Here is a 20,796-nt window from a genome sequence, read left to right as displayed (position 1 = left end):
AGAGAAGTTTATTTTTATTTCCAGCAAAAACATTACCTATTTGAACAGAAGTGCTTATTGTTCCAAACAAAATACATCCTTTCAAATTGGTACTCTGGAAAATACCCCAAGTAACTACAATAAATAATTTCAAAAAGCTTGAAACTGTGTCAAAACATCTCCATTTTGAGTTGATATTTTTCTTTCCCTTGGAAAATGTGTTCTTTATAGACAATGCTTTTGTAGATTGTTATAGTGCAATAGTACACTGAATTTGTAAGACATTGAAAAGTACATACACAGTATGCTAGGAGTATGCTAGGAACATACTGTACACCCTTTAAATACAACTATCTATCATGAAAATGTGGATTAACAAGACCTACATCTACCATATGTAAATGTGCACACATGTGTACACTTATTAACCTATGGTAAAAATTACATAACCAAGTTTCATGAATATTAGATAAGGGGTTCTCTAGATAATATGCACAAATGCAACATACCTTCTTATAAACAGTACACTAATGCTGATGAACAGACCATACTGTATATTTCCAGACACTCTCAAGAACTACTTCTAAAAAAAACACATTGTAACCAAACATCACAATGGAGAAGAGATTCTCTGGGTGCCTCCAAAATATGCAACCCACAGAAAAAACAACAGAATACACACAAACTAGTTTACTTTTCCCACCTCTACCTTCCAGCAATGGCACCATTTTTCACAAATACAAAATGTTACACTGTACCATCAAGTAAAAGTTCTTAGGCTACCAAGGTCTTTAAGAAATAAGAACAAAATATGTGTCTTCATACGAAAATTCATGACTACCACTTATTATTTATGTTAAATAAATGTTGTGAAAATTGTGATATTACATTCATGTTCATCAGGAAAAAGATAATTCAAGCTTGGCTTTGTTTTTCTAAAGCACTTGTTAAATAACTCCAGGTTAATGAAACTACTGCTGATGTCTGCTTTATCTAAATTAATACTCCTTGTGCTTGGCCTAAACTAGGGATGTAAATATCGTTTAATAAGAAATCCGTTTAAACTATTTGATTTCTATCGGTTAACTGTTTAACCGTAGTTGCACAGTCACACTAAATACCCTTTAAATAAATACCCTTTCCACATATATTTACTCTTTGTCATGCATTGCCATTTGTTTACACATGTTTTGTTGGATATTTATTTTGAAAACACAAAATGCTGGACACATTTTATTAATTTATATTACATGTTAACTGTTATGTAAAAACGGTATGAATTGATTTATCGGTTAACCGTTAACCCGTTTAACCTATTACATTCCTAGCCTAAACACCCTTGTTTTATCACCATCAGGTAAGACCCTTTAGGTGAGCTGAGCACTACAGGCTTATCCTTCCCTTGTGGTACTGGATTGAACCAGTGGATATTAAAGGATGAAATAAGAATAGAAAACACTGCTGGCAAAAAAAGTATTGCAACCATTGATTGTAGCTGGGCTACAATCAATCACTGGTATCACATTCATATTAAAATATCATTATATGTAGAAGACAAAAGATTGCTCTTCTGTAGAAGAAACATCGAGCAACTTTTGAGACTGATTTAATTATACTCGCTGTGAGGAAGTCAATCTAATCAAAAAGACAGAGAGAAATGCACAATATTACTGGAGAAGATCAGGAATAATGAAGCTACAGTTCAATATTAGAATACTTTTGTTGCTGCACATCCCAGGTTTGAGTCTTATTGTTGCCATCTGGGGGTAAAGCAATATGCAAAAAGTACCAGATTTGATTAACCTCTTGCAACTTATGCTACGGTTAAATTGAAAATCCTTGAACCCAGAGCAGGGTATTCCTGGCAAACAGCCTGTAAATAAATTGTGCACATTGAAGAAAAATGACTGTATATAGTTTGCACTTCTTTCGAGTTTCAAAATGAACTGTTATATAATGAATACTTAACAATATTCAATAACACTAAAATAATAAATCAATAAATGATCAGTTATGTTATGACCTATAGCGGATATGCATGGTGTGGTAAGTGAAACAATTTATTTGTATTATTATTACTATTATTGTTATTAAGATGATGATGATGATGATGATGATGATGATGATGATGATGATGTTTTAGGCAGGGATTCCCGCATTGTGTGTGTCACAGATAGTTAGGGCTACAACGAAGGGTACATTTTGACCTTCAAAGGTTCTGAGCACATTACAGAAGGAAGGTTAGAACCTTCGATGGTACTCATTTGCATAATTTACTGGCGACATCACCATAGCTACTTGTTTATATTCGATTGAAAATCCAATTATTTTACAGGTACTCCATATAAATGGATTAAAACATGCACATGTAGTTTAAAAATACGTTATATAGAACAGTAATCATGTTTTTATATTTTAAATAAAAATGAAAATACAATTAAGTTTATTTACATGTAACTGAGCCTGCTTGCGATCTATACACTAAGCTTGCATTGCAGCAGCACCAACTGCAGTGGACAAAGCTTTATTTAACAGTCACCATTCCAAGCAGGTTATCAGTCACATTTTACTACTACTGAAAATATTAATAATACTAATAACTTTTATTACTTTTAGAAAATGAACAAATATTGAATTAATATTTATAATTATGAGCGAATATCTGAACATGAAAATCCTGTGTTCGTCCCAGCACTAATTTGTATATATGAAATTCAAGACAAAATGTGAGTAGATGACAACTATCGAGATATTACTGGTCTGTACAAAAGCAGCCCAAAGTTAAAGTATAATATTAATTAATTAGGAATTGATATTTGACTTCCAATTCAACATTTATAGTCTACAGTATCCTTCAGAAAAACCAAATGCATTTCTTAAATGGTGAAAACAATTCCCATTGGAGCAAAAGCTTAGTAAATCTGGACCATGTTGCACCAATGATCACAACAAACAACTAAAACATGTTTCAACAAATGATTTTTGATTACAGTAAACTTATTTACAACTAATATTTTACAAAGTGAAATAAACCAGTACTAATGGTATTAGTCTGTTCTTCTCTGAAGCCTGTGCATTATCCATCATCCACACAACATAGAATACACTCTTAATCTTATAATTGTTTCCATGGGTTTCACCAGATCTGGCAAACTAGGGAATAATTAGAATAAAAAATAGGAGGTAAAAAAGAGGACAATAATACAATTTATTTTTTAAAAAACGGCATAATTAAAAAAAAAATGTAATGCCGCAGAGAAATCCTAAGGGAATAATTAAGAATGTTAGAATATTTCAAATATTGAGAGCACAATGTTTGAGTTCAATTGTGAAATGTAATTATACCAAAATCCTAATTTAAAACACAAAACATATTAAAAACAGCAAGGTACAATTAGCATGCTGTGAAAATAGACAGAAATAAATAAGTATGATCTGGTCCCCAACCTGAAATTACTCACCAGAAAACAGAGACTGGTTTCATTTTTCTTTTTGATTTATGTTTCATTTTGATATGCATCGTTTGAATGCGATACATACCATTGGGATGTGCAGGTTCTCTGTTTTGGGGCATTTTGTTTTAAGTGTGACCTTAACAGTATAGCCATATAATTTTATACAATTATTTTGAAAATTGTTTTGTACTGTAGATCTGCTTTCAGAATCACTACATTCTCAGCCAACTGAACAATCCAGCTGACTTATTTTTTAATGGGAAATTTAGCAACTTTTTTGATGTTGAGCAGTGTTTCAACAGGCCATTAAAACTGATGAAAAGAATGCCTTCAGGAACTAGATGATTTCCAGCAGTTATAAATTCAGTCACACTAAATAATGTCTGCACCTAAGGGCCAATAATATAATAAGATGTATCTGTTATGAGACATTGTCTCTTGTCCTTCTACTTGTATTTAAAAGTCAAAAACAGTGCCCTGTTGTGCTATACTGCTTCTGATTATAGCTGCTGCTTCATAATCTGATTCTGGCTGTGTGTATGGATGAAAACACCTGCCATAGCACTGTCTGCAATGTCTAACTAATTCTGGAGAGATTCCTCAATGGTTACAGGATCAAACTCCAGCATACATGTATACTTTTTAATATAAAACCACATTTTATGAAACATAAAAGACCAGGTCAGTAGTTTCGCAACATTAGAAGCTATTCACACCACAATCTTAAGCCTGGGTTGTTTTTCCACTGAGCCGTGCTACTGACATCACATGCAACAAAAGACAATTGTTATTCATTATTATTAATTAACACAGTTTGTCAAAAGATGTGCAGACAAATGGTGTTCAAAAATTAATAGACCAATGGTACAGCTGTATCTTGTATCGCTATATTTTTAAATATATTTAGCCTTGAAAACAAATTTCTATGACATTTCTGGTTTTCCCAGAGTGTTGGGAGCAATAAACTGCATACATGTGCACTAACCCCTCCAGCTCATTCTGAGCATCTGTAGACCATTATCTATTGTGTGTTAATTGTCTAGGCTACTAAAAAGACCAACTTAAAAATAATAATAATTAAAATAAAATAAATAAAATCCTGAAATCATTTAGTTTCAATTTAAAATAATCTTTTATTCGCATTGTACACCGATGTGTACAATGCAGCAGCATGATTTATTTTGTGTTACTAGTAGGCTAAAGTACAAAAAAAGAGCACTAGGTATTCATTTGATTTTACTATTGTACTGTATACTGTATAGGCCTACTGTACAGATTTATATTTTTACATAATGTAAAGTGTAGCCTACCCAAAACACATTAGTGTTATTTCAGCGCAATGATTTATATTTTAAATACATTGAGAACTGTAAATGTATGTGTGTGCGATTTTATTGTATTGTTTTTAAACCCGACACCTCCTTATGTCAGACAAACATGTCCGGTTTAGCGAGGGGCTACTGTATGATTATGAAAAGCTTTTTGGGGGTGAAGGTTGGGGCCCCACTATAGAATCTGATGGGATTAAACTGTCTTTAATAATATATATTATATATATATAATAATATATATATAACAACGTCGCACGACTCTCTAGTATGCTAGAGATCTCGCTACGAAGACGCAACAAATATTTAAATTAGTATATTGCGGCTCTTTTCTTAACAAAATGTATACTTTGCAAATTGTCGCAACGAAAATGCAAATTGCGATATGTTTGCGTTGCGACTTGCCCATCTTAGTACATCTACCCCCAAGTGTCTTTTAAACCCAACCTACTAGCAGTGTGGAGTAGTGGTTAGGGCTCTGGACTCTTGACCGGAGGGTCGTGGGTTCAATCCCTGGTTGGGGACACTGCTGCTGTACCCTTGAGCAAGGTACTTTACCTAGATTGCTCCAGTAAAAACCCAACTGTATAAATGGGTAATTGTATGTTAAAATAATGTGTAAAAAATAATGTAATTGTATATAAAAAATAATGTGATATCTTGTAACAATTGTAAGTCGCCCTGGATAAGGGCGTCTGCTAAGAAATATATAATAATTAATAATAATACTATAAAGCATACAGTAACTGGTAATTAACATACTGCTTGTAAATCTGTGAAGCCTCTTGTAGGAACACTAATCTAAAGCCATATTACAAAACACATTGTTTTCATTTTTATTTGAGGGTGTATATGTATTTAAAATAAGGATCTATTTTACTGATTTAAAACATTAGAGAACATAAGTTATGCAGTTTTAACATTTATCACTATAAAAAAATAGCAGCTTTACAATCCACTGAAAAGCTTAATTGTAAAAAAAGTCAGTGTCTTTCTACTTTCGATCTTTTCATCAACTGAGAAAAAAACTTTATACTTTACCAGTATTTTTTTCAATCAAATCAAGGTTGTATATACTGTTGTCATCTTCAATAAAGCAAAACTGATTGTGACAAATCGCCACTCAGAAGAATTATTTACAATTGTAAGTGGCACACAGCAATTGGATTTGGCGACCAATTTTTTTACTTTGGCCTAGGAGCCATTGGCTCCTGTCAAAAAGAGTCATCAACCCGAAAACTTCATGTTGATGAATTCACATGGACACCAATTACTGTAAAATGTGATGTCCATTGTCCGGTGTTGCTCTCTATTGGCACTGGGCTTTCAGCTTGCAGCAGATTTGGAACCAAGCCAAGGTGGCACCGAGTTGGAAAAAAACGTTTTGGAAACAAAACCTTGTTTATAGAAATGGGACATTTGTGAACTTCTTCTTATAGTTATTTTCATTTTTACACTTGGTTACATAAAACATCTTGTCAAATTATTAGAATGTGTACCCTGTTTGTCTAGATACTGTAAAAACTACAGTAAGGGGAAAACTTGGCATAATGGTCAAATGAACAAAAGCATACTCTAAGCCTTTTTTTAACAATCACTTGTTTGTAGTACCCTAAATGAGGTCGTAGTTACATAATCTGCTTGCTCACTGCCACTCATTTATAATGTCATACTTCATTTATTCAAACAATAGTTCAGCAGGAATTAAACCATACAGTATCTGCAACTTTTTATTTTTTCCACTTGAAAGAGAAAGCATGAGGCTCATAAGCCATTTTACTTCAGTAAATTAAGGCCTAGTGGAATACCAAAGGAAAAATATGCTTTGATTAAGATTGGAGTGTTAAAATACAGGCTGTGGTCCTTGAACAAATTCTGTGCCCCTCAACATTATCCTAGTTGATATGTATCCATCTTATCTGAAGACTATGAAATATGTATCTTGTTTAATCACTGCTGAAATGTGGCTCACTAAAACCTTCTTCAAATAACAAGGTAACAAGCTTCAAATAGGTAACCAAGGAGGTTAATTTACTCATACCTGTTCATGTTTCTAAATCTGTAACACTAACATTTTACAAACAATAAAAATGTCCAGGAGGGTTCAGCTCAGCTGCGTCTACAAGTTGGTGACTGGGTGAAGGTGTTGTAAGACAATAAAATGTTCCCTGGAGAAGTTGAGAACGTCTCGGATGATGCAGCACAAGTGAAGGTTACGCATCCTGCCGAACCGAACACCTTCAAGTGGCCCTTCCCCGAGGACAGACTGCTCTATGAACGGAAGAACATTGTGAAGAAAATCTCGCTCCCCGTTCCAGTTCATTCCCGCAATAATTTAAAACATTATGATTACTTTGTGATGGGTGGTTCCATAGTAGTTGTTAACCAATCACATTCTGCATGCAACTTTTAAAATGTTTAAGATCCTTTCCTTTTTGCATAGTTATATACATAAAACTGAGATTTTTTTTGTTCGATTCCAGTAGGAGGAGACTTGAAATTCTAGTGAAGCCCGAAATTCTAGTGAAGCCATATTAGGGAAGAGGTCAGTGTTAAGGTCAGCAACATATTTAAATATGATGGTGTCTGAGATATGAGGTTTTGATCCTGTGGCGGTGGCAGCTTTGTTAAATTACTGACATGAAAAGGTTATTTTTTCTTGTACAATAAGTTATCATACTTGACTGAGGAAATCACAGAATGAAGTTAGTATCTGAAATGGTTTATGAGAGATTAGCGACTGTGGTCGACTCACTAAAGCAAACACCCCTCACAGGGATGCTTTATTGACAAGGAAACCCCAACAAAAGCAAAGTGGATTCATGAGAGGAAACAATTATTTCAAATATATATTTGTGATCTGAAAACAGGAACACCCATGAAAAGTGTGTACATTTATAGTAAATTATAGTAAAAAACAGTAGTTCTCTAGTAGTTCTCTCCCATTCTCTAGTAAATGGAACTGACTGGCATCTTGACACACACAACTTTACCCTGGAACGCTCAATATAATGGCAGCAATTCAGCCAATGATTATAATACTAAATGATTATAATTAGGGCCTTGCTACAAGTCGAAAAAACAGACAACATTGATCAAATTATTGATTTCATTTGCATTACCAGCAAGCAGTTTCTTTGGTAAATATGTTAAGCGAACAAAGTTTAAAAGAAAAACAGTAAAATAATTATGTTAAATAATTGCCTACGTTGTTTTTACGAGGAACGCGCAGGAAGAATGAATTGGAAAAAGCAGAATTTGCTACACTGGGGTGTATTTATGTGTTTAGCGCGCAGATGTTGTCACAACATAAACGCATCATAAATGCATTGTTACAATAGGTGATATGCATTGCAAATGTAATGCCAAGGCATAACTCCAGTCCTATTTTTGTACTATAAATAATACTTGAATGACGAGAATACAGCTTCATTGTGTCAGACTTATATTATTATGTATGTATGATGCTGGGAAGGTTATACTTTTAAAAGCACAGCTAAAACGGTGACAATAAAGCACTAAACTAACTTAAACATTTACAATGTGTTACTGTTCTTTTGTCATTTATGAAAATCAAGAATCGTACTTGTGGCACTTGCATGAGATCATTTAACTTCAAGCACAAGTGTTTGCATCTGTCATGCAAAATCTGTCAAGCCCCTAGTAAATTTAGAGGCTTGAGAGTTTCTGACGAGCTCACGTTGATTCCTCAAACTTTCTCTCTGTAGGCTACACGGCTCGCTTTCGAATTCCATCAATTCCCATGCCAAGTGCTGGCAGGAGGTGCCACCGTTTTAGTAATACACCTCTACAGTAAACTGTCACTAAATAGGACAAACATGGCTTGGACGGATCTCATCTGCAAGAAAGGCGTGTTTGTACTCAAACGACACTGCAGTCAATCAAACTACACAGCGAAGCTCCGATACACACTTCACATTAAAACCCATCAACAGACGAAACTTTATTTTTATAAAAACTAAACAAAGACTGTATTGTTTTGCAGAAGTTTTCCAATTTAGATGTGCAAAAACTAAACTAAACTAGTGCAATGCTTTATTTTGCAAGAAATACACATGGAATAAACAGCACACTTACTAGAAGGAATGTAGCAGTTCCCTGATTCTTCCAAACGCTGCTCCACTATACTTCTGCTCGCTCTCTTTTCGAAGCGCGCTGACATTCTCTCTCTCCCCCCCCCTATCACCACAGATGATGGAAAAGTTGAATGACGTCAACCTGCACAGGTCAGACGCCGCTATTCCACTGGAATCGCCAGACAGAAGCAGACTTAAAGACACAGGACAAGTTAACTTGATGGAATATATATATATATATATATATATATATATATATATATATATATATATATATCCAAATTGGAATATGATGAACGTGGTGAATATATATGTTAATTTACTTAAGTGAATTGTTTTTGTTAAGATATGGTACCCGCATATTCTGAGCTCCCGGTTACCTCAGCAGCTACAAATGTCCTTTATTATTTGTATTTGTTTATTTAGCAGACTTACAGAGACTAGGGTGTGTGAACTATGCATCAGCTGCAGAGTCACTTACAATTACGTCTCACCCAAAAGACGGAGCACAAGTGACTTGCTCAGGGTCACACAATGAGTCAGTGGCTGAGGTGGGCTTTAAACTGGGGACCTCCTGGTTACAAGCCCTTTTTTTAACCACTGGACCACACAGCCTCCTTTGATTAATATTTATCACAATTGAATAAACGATTCTCTAAAACTATGAAGAAAAAAAATATATATGACACACATGAATTCCCAGTGGGGGTCAGTTTGTTTAATTCATGTGTTGATGTTTTGTTTTCCTTAATCCTGTAATGAAACCTTATATCTAAGTTCAAGAGTGGACCATCTGTCGGGGTATAAACCTGTCATGCCTAACAGACCAGTCTACAATGTTGACTGTTTTTGCTAAAAAAAATAAAAATAAAAATAAAATAAAAACAGCCCTTTGAGTAATATCCTGTACACTCTTATTACAATCACAAATGGCCAAAAACTTCAAACAGATTATTTTTATGAATGTATTATTGTTGTTTTTACTGTATCATGTATTATGCATTTTTCTGTATTTAAAGTATTATGGATTTTCTTGTTGTTACTGCATCTTGTAAAGCGCTTTGTGATTGTGGTCCACTATGAAAGGCGCTATATAAAATAAAGATTGATTGATTGATTGATTGATGATGGCCTGAATTATGCATCCATAAGAAAGACTTTGAAACCAATTATTTTAAAAATATATTTACAACAAAACAATTAAGTAAAAAACCCACTAAACAAACACACGTGCGCACACACACGTGCGCACACACACGCACGCACGCACACACACACACACAACACAAAACAGACACAGAGAGCTAGTATCGCTCTTAGAAAGTCTTCAGCATCATTTAGTATCAGGATCTCATGGAGCTCAGAAGGTGTAGCACTAGTGCTGATAAATGATGTTCTGCAATTAATGGCTGTTGAATCCCTTTGCAGTACTGCACCAATGGGACAGTTCATCTAGTTTGCCAGTGGCAAGCATCATGTTCCAGCTGTTCCATGTCTGTTATTAAAATTGTTATTGGAGTCAACCAGGATGTAAACAAAAGGACAGGTTTCACATTTGGTCTCACTTGCATCCCACCGAGTAGTTTATTTTGATTCTATGCTCCAGATACACTTTTATTTTAAAAATGTATGTACTGCTAGATATCTTAAACTAGAATTGAAACACTGGACTGGCAGTCAAGTTGCTACTCCACAGTAAATTAAAGATGTGGGTAATATGCCCACTGTGGAAACTCAAGCTCCTTGGGTTAGTCCCTCCAGGGCTATCCATCTTTTTGCCATCTGAATCGTATTCCACTTTCTCCTTCAACATTATATATGCTTATTCTAGCGCTTAGCATCCTGGTTAATGTGGTGGACTCAAAGCCTAATGACTGTTTGTCAACCATACATTTTTGCTTAAATGTACCTGTAGAAAATCCTTTAACAGCAGGTGAAGGCATAACATCCCTGAAAACAGTTGGACTTCATTGTTGAAAGACTGAAATGTAAATAAAAAATGTTCATACTTATAGCAGATTGATAGAAAACCCATTTACCTGTATAACGAGGTCTGTTGACTTTTTAACAGTTACTCTATCTTGGTAGCTGGGTCTTTGAAAATAAAATGTTAATATTTCTGTTTTATGCCTGTTACCTCAGGCTGAGGAAACCCCACAGTAGGAGTTTGTTTAGCAACAGCTGTACACATTTGAAGATGTATTTCTCAAAAAAAAATAAAGGTGAGTGAGAAAAGACAAGATTGTTAGTGGGTAAAGAAAGGGTTATTCAATAACTTAAATGACAGTACTTACAATTTGTAAGGAAAACTAGAAGAAGCCACATAAACACATGTTTCTGCTACAATCAATCCCTTAAGCATTGTAATTACAAACTGAATTACTTTAAATAAATCATTAGCTGACAGGTTTGTCTACTTGATGTACATACTGGAGACTGAAGTCCTCTCAATAGGTAAAACTTTAGTCTCTAAAAGTTGCACATAATGTAACTGCTTAGATCAATGGCAAATATATACTGTATAAAGAGGAACATAATACATAGTTATGTCATTTTAACTTATTTACTTTCCCAAGGATGCCTGTCAGTAGTTAATTAATACAGGCTACTTACTAAATATTCTCATATTTTTTACAGTATTTCCTAGTGTGCTGAAACCATAATTATCAGTAACTGAGATAACGGCCCTTTTCAAGGATGTCTGACAGACAATACATGAAACACACGATTTTTATTTTAAAGGGTGTGGCAATAACATGAAGTTGGGTGTGGGCAGAGTCATACCCTTAATAGGTGAGGCCAGACTCATCCAAGCCTGGAAAGTGAGCTCTTGCTTGATTGGCCGGCTGATTGATTGATTAGGATTGGCAGGACCATGCACAGTCTCAATAAACACCATGTTTTTGTACTGTTCCTGGCAATTTTAGAATTACATTAAGTGAAGACACACATACAATATGTTATGTAGATACTGCAAAGTATTTAAGACACAAGTATATAAACAAACATAATCCATTTTAGTACTGAAGCTTATCTAAAAATAGTACATTTAACAAATTACTATTCATAAATGAATAGATTAATAACTCATTACCAAAATGCTCTGTTGTTTAAATAAATAAATAAATAAATATTATTTTGCTGGGGACATGTTGTTTTGCTGAAATAAAGTTTACTCTTCCCTAATTGTAATTATATTTGATTTGTCTTTGCGTTGCATTTTGTTTGTTTGCACTCACTATTATGTTGTTCTAGCTATAAATGTCTCTACCAATGTTTGAGCTCCCAGCTCCTGATCCCAGAAACAAACCATATAACCTTTCCCTTCTGTCGACCGCACCTACTGTATGGTATTTTATATAGAAGCAAGTTGAGCCAACATTTGACAGGTTCTAGTCTGATGAACAGTATCTGCCATTCTAAACAGATCACTGGCCCTTTTCATTTTATTATTATTATTATCTTTATTATTATTATTATTACATTTGGTGATGTTTAATATTAACAGGCATAAATAAATACAGATGTTTACTCCCCTTTTTGGCTTTAGTTTTTCTTTTTTATTTCTTTTAGTTGTTGTTGTTGTATGAGGAGACCATCAACTTGTATTGTTGCTTACTAAGCTAAGAATGCTACCACAAGGGTATTATCCTTTCATCACCTTTCTGTAGTCAGCTATGCTTCATGGAGCACATCTCGAAAGATGACAATATGCCACTAACACATCTTCTTAGTTCAGCTGAACAGAGCTCAACCTTTGATTTCATGCTGCAAATTCTGCAAAAGATGATAAATCTCCCATTGCCCTCAACCCCTGATTTACATGGGATGCATCACTTTCAAAGGTACTGTTTTATGCTCATAAATAAAGAACTAGAAGCAGATTAAATATATTCCATCTACAGTAAAGACCTGCATAATAATATCATCACATTCTCTCTATGAAACAAATATACAGCTAATAGTATTGTGTGTGTGTGTGTATATACAATATATATATATATATATATAAATATAGATATGCAATAAGGTCGACGGGGCATCCATATATTCGCCGTATATTTGAGACAAAGTCGGGTGCCTCCAACCCTTGAGAAGTCTGTATATTAAACGTATACAGACACCCTGAAGGGCCTTATTGCGTTTATAATCCAGGTAAAACAGTGGATTTGAAGAAAAAAAAAGCATAAATCATGTTTTGGGCCTTTTTTTTTTAGTAATCTGTTATGTACATAAACACGCACAGACGATGCTTCTTTCAACAACCACGTATTTATTACACTCGCTCTGACTCTTGTACCTAAGCTGAGTAAATTAATTTAATTAAAATATGTAAAAGTACATCTTTAATTTTGATATTGCGCACATTGGAGGTGGAGTTGTTTTTTTTGTTTTTTTTTCCTGTCACTCAGTGCAGACACACTGTTTGAGCAGAACGACGTCTCGGATTTCAGTAATTTGTTCAAGGTCTGTGTCAGAGAGGGGTGGATAATGTGCTCAAGTGTCTTTTTGTGTTTTTCTTTAACTTTACCGTGTTGTGTTTTAGTTGTCTGAGTAAAAACTGTTTGTTTGTTATTTTAGAGTGCTACTAAAGATCCGGAGCTGTCGCTATTCAGCCAGCATCAAACCCAGACAACAACACTTTCCCTTTGTTCACGGAGAACTGTCTTGCACCACAAGCACTAATATCAGTCACTGGTAACTGTGTTTGTGTTTTGTGTTTCGTGTGGGTGTAATAGAACTTGTACTTTTGTTATTTGGTTTCGAGTCAAACCCGAGGATTACAAACAAAGCGATACATGCCGTTGTATCACTTCCATCATTCATTATTTACAGGTGTTCTCCATAAGGCTCTGGACATTGTATAATAAATCAATAAACACCCTTGCCCCTGAAAAATCATTGTCTGTGTGTTCTTGTTTCCACTCTGCACTGCACGCACCTGTAATCAATCACCACTTTGCCACAGACCCTTATAGGCCATGGAAGTAATTGATTATAAGTTATTTCCCTGATTATCCCTAGGACTACCTCACCTAATGTGGTCTGAAAAGCCAGCCAATAATGATAATTGTAATATAAGTGCAACGTATGTTATATAAATTCATTCAAGTATAAATAAAAAAAAAAAAACACTGACTGCCTATTTCACAGAGACAGATTATTTTTAAAACAACAATGGACATGTTTATTTATCATGCCATTTGTATGAGCCGCAGTATCAAGAAAAAACATATTTTTTAAAGAAGCAATGTTAGTGTATTGATGTCTTTGTGGATTGGGTCATCTAGATCATCAGGAGAAACAGGCCTGTAGTATTATTTCTTTGACACTGGACAGTGGACTCCATTTTATGGTCTGAGAATGTACTATGTCTCTGGATATTTGTTCCTGTAATGGCTGTGATACAAAGCTAAACTGAAGTTTGAGGTTATCATTTCCCCACTGTTTGAGCTTGCCTGCAAGTGCATTACAGTGTTTGCAATGCACAGATTGATGGTGACATTTTGGGAGTATCATATATTTTATAGGTACCTAAGGAGATCAAACAATGTGCACATGCGAAGTAGAACAAATGATGTTAAAACAAATAATTGATTACAAAATAGTTTTGAAATCCATTTTGCTAGTTTAGACACTTCTTGACACTTTGCAGGCTATTTGATCCAAACAATGAGATTACACCCTCTCACAAACAACTGGGATTAATTTGGCTCCTCCGTAATTGTAGGAACACCCCAACTGGCCATGGGGGTAACATTGCCATCCAGCCAGAAACTAGTGCCTGAACTACAGGGACCAATGTGCCCAATCACACCTAAAATTCATCACTTGATACCATGGATAGCTACACTACTTTTACAGAGAAGTGTATCCATAGAGTATTTAATTAGGCAGAATTGACCGTCTGACTCTGGGTGTTTGCATGCATGCACTTGCAGTATAATCATATGCAATTAAATACTAGATTTTATAACATGCAATCCTCTTTCCATTCTACTCTGACTCTTAATACAAATTTGAAACTATAATATGGATGTATTGCTGTCTTATTAAAAAATATTTCTAATATGTATCCACACTGCCTCACTATAACAAATTATTCAAACATGTAAATGGCTTGCTTCTAATGAACACTGTTAAAATTCTGCAGTGCATGTTCTTAAAATTAACACTATAATAACTATTGGCATATTCCTTGATTTTTATAATTATTTTATGTCACTCAGCAATTCCCTAGAATAAATCTGCTTACTGTGTTTTAATGAGTTTATAATGCTTGTGGCACTCATCATAAACTCAGTGCCACTTTTATTTTTAATGATTTTATTAAACCAAGCTTTACTGGCTCCAGATAAATAAGTATTTGCTTGATAACGTAAGTAAAATAAAATATCCAGTCACACAGGTATATTTGTCACTTTCAGAGGATGCATTTCTGAACTTTTTCAGCACTGCTATCATAACAATCTAGGCAAAATGCATTGTACATGCATTGTAAAATCCCAATGAACAGTACTTGGAATTTACTAATTTTATGAATCTGGATTAGAGAAATCAGAACAGAGAGAGAATAATGGAATATAGATCATGATGAAAGACAGCACTAATGCCTTTGCATGTTAATTTTGTAGAGATTCTCTATATAGTATTTTTTTTTATTGATTCAAATATACACAGAGCAACCTTTTCAATTTTTATTGTAGATAAAGCATTAGGTTGAAGTACAATTATTTTGCTGACCTGGTCTCTCAGCTCTGATTGAATTAAAATAGCCACTCAACAGTATTTGTTTAATGTGCATTTATCTGAACCATTCATTCATTTTATTTAAATAATTAGATGTATCTCTGAAGTCTGTAAAATAATTTTAATTATGCTAATTACTGTGGCTTACTTTTTATATGTGAGAGCTTCACCGGTATTGTCCAGCTCAATGTAAAATCTTATTCAGGCAGTGATCCCAGGAACTGTAAAGAAGAAACTTTTAAAAGTATTGTTCTTATTGTATTACTTGTATTGTGACACTTGAAATGTATTTGCTTATGATTATAAGTCGCCCTGGATAAGGGCGTCTGCTAAGAAATAAATAATAATAATAATTGTTAAATTTATTTTTGTCAGTTATGGCAGTACAGAACAGCTAAGATCTATAATTATTTTCTTAGCGACAAAAGGCTCTAGAGCAGGTATATGTTATAGTATTTAAAACACTGTGTCTCTGTTTGTAGATGGGAGTCACAAGAATTCAGACCCAATGCTATTAGAAGGGAAACTTTAATTGTTCAGCATATGCACAGATGCATGGAATGAATGTTGGCAGGATAGAAGATATTTTTAAAATGGGAATGTGGCTGGAGCCTTAATTATTTATTGTTTAATAGGTAATGAAGGATCCAGCCACAGTAAAAAAGACCCACTCTGGGCTCAGAGCGAGAGCGAATGCTACCAGTAAGCGAATTAAGGTACTCGTTTTATACAAAGTATAATTATTTATGTTATTTCTACTTTGGCCAGTGTGCCGTTTTTGTGTTTTGTACAAACTGTTTACCCTGTATGTTTTGTGTTATTTGCATTTCATTTCTGTAGTCTGACGTCACCCCTGCAGCTTTTAATTATTGCAATTAGTAAATGTATTTTTTGAAAAGAGACAAGGTTCTGTCATAAGGAAAGTATCCCTAATGTCTTACTCTTGTCTAAGACAACTTGGCTACAGATACATTACAGACACATTATTTTAACTGGTGTAGAAAGATACTGTTCTTAGACAGTATTTTCCAGAAGCAGATAAAAGTAATTCTCAGCATAATCCAATCATGTGTGTGTCAAGAGAGAAGTACAGGCTGACTAATAATATATGGTACTGTTCCACTGCTTCACAGGTCCCTTTATAAGCAGAATTAAAAGTATGATCATTTCAAAAGCAATGAGTGTTGAAAAATGGTTCTACAAATGTTTATATGAAAATCATTTTGTACTTCAGAAAATTGTTACAATGAGACCAAAGGAACAAATGATGTGACAAGTGAGCCCAATTGATAATGCTGCAGGGCAGAATTGTCAAGTTTTAGTACTCCTATACTAAATGCAGGTTGATTATATATAATGTATTTTTAATCAATCTTCAGCATAACATAATAATAATGTAGCTAATGCAAGGTAATTGATTTTAAACTCAAGTCAGTTGTCACTCTTATGTGAAACATTTTATTAAATTATATTTTGCACCTAAACCATTTTAATAGTCTGTGTCATCTTTATGGATCCACAATAATCACTGGTGAACCTTTTAAAATTAAAATTGGCAAGCTCAGTTTACTCATTAAATATTTGAACAGTGATGTAGTGACATTTGTCTTTGACTAGTCATGAATCAGAAACCTTACTTATTTAATACAACTTGACATGCTCTTTTAATTATGCCACAAAATCCTAATCAGCAGACATTGTTGCCACGAATGCATGAGTAGCATCTTTTCAGGAATATAAATTCTTTGCACTGTTGATGGTTTCACGTCATTCATTCAGGGCATGTTGAATTCACATGCTCCTTATGTGTGCTTTAGGAATCCCACTGTACTGAGCAAACACAACAGCAAGGGTACACCAGAACACCAGGTTCTGGGACCAGCCACAAAATCAAAACTGACATAACATGTATAAGTATTTAACTGATATGCCATTAGCCTTTTACTGGAGTTCAGTTACCTAATGAACAGTGAATAGATATGCATTAGGTAATGTAACCACATGAAAATGACAAGATAGCAGTATGTGATGGGGGAACTCCCCACCCCTATGGATATTATGTTTTGTATTTAATGTATCATTTTGCATTTTATTATTTGGCAGGACGAGGAAGGTACCGTCCACCATTATATGTTATTGTGTTATTTTAAAATTACCTCGTGGGAATGTGTGACTGTCAATTACTGATTGTCAACTAGTTAAATAGTCATGCAGAATTAGTAAACTTGTGCAGACTATGACCGAGGGTAATAAGATAATTAACAGCCAGTTAACCCCTCGGCCAGAATATAAAAGGCCTGCAGCTTGACTGCAACTGGTTCTTGTGTTCAGGGCGGAACAAGACGGGAGTCGTAAGACAAGAGTCTGTACCAAAGCAATTGCTACCCATGCTGGTGTACACCAGCACAAGTTTGTTCCGTGTCTGTTTTGGCCACCGAGCCATTTTGTTTTTGTAAATTTTTGTTTTTCTTTTATTTGGTTTATTTAATAATAAACATGCCGCAGCACAGTTGTACCCCAGTCCGTCTGTGTGGGAGCTGCTTCTTCCTGGTCTGAGATCACCACCACAGCCATCCTGTTCACACAGTATTATTCCAAAAGTTAATATATGTTTGAGTATGAAACTACCAATGTAAGTCTTAGAAACATAGATAGTAATAGCACAGAATTGCATTGGAAATCTAATGGTGTATACACACACTGTCTTAATATGTAACTGAATTTCACTAAATGGAAAATTGCACATCAATTAAATAGCACCTACAATGTTACTGAACTCTGTGAACAGTTGCAATAACGTGCATCTAATCCAAGTTGCAGGCTAAACCTGTCAAATCTAAGTTGCTCATTAACAAATTGAAAGCCACTAAAGCGTGAAACTATTTTAATCCACATTATCTTTTTTTTTTTTTTAGATAATTGCCAGGTAATTAACTACAATCTAAAGAGTTTATTAAAGACTGGAGTAAAAGCTCTGAAATTATTCCCCAACACATCTGAACATGCTTTAATAACATTGCTTCAGAATTCCATACCAAACTTTGGAAGTGAAGTGCCCCACAGTCAGGAAATAAAAGGCCAAGACCAACTCAACTGAGAGGCGTGTTAGAGTTCCAGAGAGTTGTGTCAGACATGGTTGTATAAGTGTTGTGTGATGCACTGCCGTTACAGATTGCACCCAGCCTCTTCCCTGTCACAGTTGCCTTAAATGGTCAATCAAGTCAAGGTTCCAAAACTCTAAATATAATGTATAAGTGCAGCATATGTTTTAATTTTTTTTTATTTTAAAGAACAAACCTAAAGCAATGGATAAAAAAATATTCTTGGTCCAGAATCTAGCTTTTACTGCTGTGTGAGGAGCTTCCTCGGCGGTCTGGGAGCAAGATACGCATGAGAGCAAGAGGTTCTGGTATGGTTGGAACTGAAGAACATATAACACATGGAGTGTCCCTTTACTGCTCGGAGGACCACGTTCTAGTGGCCTGGGGAGACTCGGCTACCCATATGGACAGAAAGAAAGATTCCATATGGAATAAGAAAGATTTGGACAGGGCCGGCACCAGGTGGCAACCTCGTGGTTGAAGTCCAGCCGGCATCCAGTGCCTGGTCACATGCCTCGAAGGACCCTGTGAATAGGAGACAGTTTAGAGGCCAGAGCTAAGACAGATAGCTGGCTAGAGGAGAAAGATTAGGATAGAGGGCCTATATAGACACAAAAGCTGCAAAAGTTCAGTTGTGACTGGGGGCCCCTCTGGTTTCCCGAGATAACCTCATCCATGTAGGCGTATGGGTGGCGCAGCCGAACCCGAGGCAGGGGGAGTGAAGAAAAAACAAAACGCAAGACAGACAAAGTCCAGAAGTAAGAGTCATGCTTATATAGGTGAATATAGATTGGCAGATATGATAGCCAAAGAGAAGCTCCCGTTCTGCCCACCCGAGACTGACGTATCAGCGGGGTGTAAGCTTGGGAGTCAGGTTTCAAGACCAAGCTCGGGAGCAGAGGCGGAACTTTGCTACCCAGAACTAGGCGTGGCTGCCCTCATCTGGATTACGTGTGAGGACTGGATTGAGGTAGGAAATGAAGATCGAAGTGAGAGGGGCCCTCTCTGACCCCCCCCCCCCCCAATGAAGGCTGACATTTATACATGTCCAGTATTTATAGATGTTTCAGTTTCTTAATGGAAGCGTGATAAACCTGGGGTGAGCTTGCCACATGTAGAACCGTCTTCACTTGTCTTTTGTGTAAAAGGAACAGTGCACTACACAAGCACATATAGGTTTTTAACAGGGCTAGCCTTATGTTTATTTTAAGCTCCAAAACAAAAACAAACAAAACCAAAAACCTCCTTCCAGGAGTACAAACTAAACAGTTTCAGGTGTAAGCTATACCTTAAGCTTTCCCGGTCAAAAAAAAAAAGAGAAAAACCTCCAACATTTCTTAGTCCGAAGTGGCTCACAAACACTGTACCTTACCTTTCCTTGCTGCTTGCTGCTTGCTGCTTCCTAGTTCCTGGTAGTCTCTCTAATTGACCCCTGAGCTCTCCTTTTATATCACCAATTGTTCAATTAAGCAGCAGCCACATTCTCACATGTTTTTGGCAGGGCCAGGAATTAACCCCATCCCTGCCAACCATCACCAAAACACACACAACACCACAATATTAACAGGCAGCACTCTCACTCTGCCACAGGAGGTTTGATAAAATATACATTAAAATCTAAATGAGCCGGCAATCTCTCATCTAGCTTTGAAGTTATTATATAATTTAAATTATAAATTACATTTTAAAAAGACTATGAATAGTCCAACAAGATAAACATTATGAAGAGTGAGAAAGCTTGGCTCAGCCTCCAATTTCAATTAACCAGATCCTCCTCCAAACTAGTGCTTGGTTCAGTGTTGTTTGGCTCTATAATAAATGGTATCATTACCCATTATCATCTAGCAGTGCTTTTACTAAGAAAGTCATGGTAACCAATTGACTAAAGGATTAATATTAGCCAAAAAAGGAAAAAGACTGTCTTAAAACTTTGAATTAATTAAACCTGTGTAACTGTGTATCTACTCTCGTGTAATGGAAATCAGAACTATAATTGTTTTCAGAACACCAGGGAACCTGTGGGAGGAGTTTAAAAAAAATGAAAACAAAACCACCTTCCAGCATTGAAATATTCAAATTAATCTAA

General features: G+C 35.3%; 1 protein-coding gene across 11 annotated transcripts in view; it reads right to left on the bottom strand.

Moving 5' to 3' along the window:
• The window catches only part of LOC117426111 (PTB domain-containing engulfment adapter protein 1), a 141,995-nt gene extending 121,873 nt beyond the window's left edge, over nucleotides 1-20,122 (bottom strand). For 6 of the 11 annotated variants that reach the window (XM_059033609.1, XM_059033605.1, XM_059033613.1 and 3 more), the window contains exon 1: nucleotides 8,861-8,950. The gene's annotated coding sequence lies outside the window, so the exon portion shown is untranslated. Of the gene's footprint in view, nucleotides 1-8,860; nucleotides 8,951-20,082 lie in introns of those variants that run through there. The other 5 variants (XM_059033606.1, XM_059033612.1, XM_059033607.1 and 2 more) reach the window with 4 other exon arrangements.
• Between the last annotated feature and the right edge of the window lie 674 nt (nucleotides 20,123-20,796).

Source organism: Acipenser ruthenus, chromosome 11 (assembly GCF_902713425.1).
Source record: "Acipenser ruthenus chromosome 11, fAciRut3.2 maternal haplotype, whole genome shotgun sequence".
In the NCBI taxonomy this organism is placed as follows: domain Eukaryota; kingdom Metazoa; phylum Chordata; class Actinopteri; order Acipenseriformes; family Acipenseridae; genus Acipenser; species Acipenser ruthenus.
This window is presented reverse-complemented; position numbering and strand designations above follow the sequence as displayed.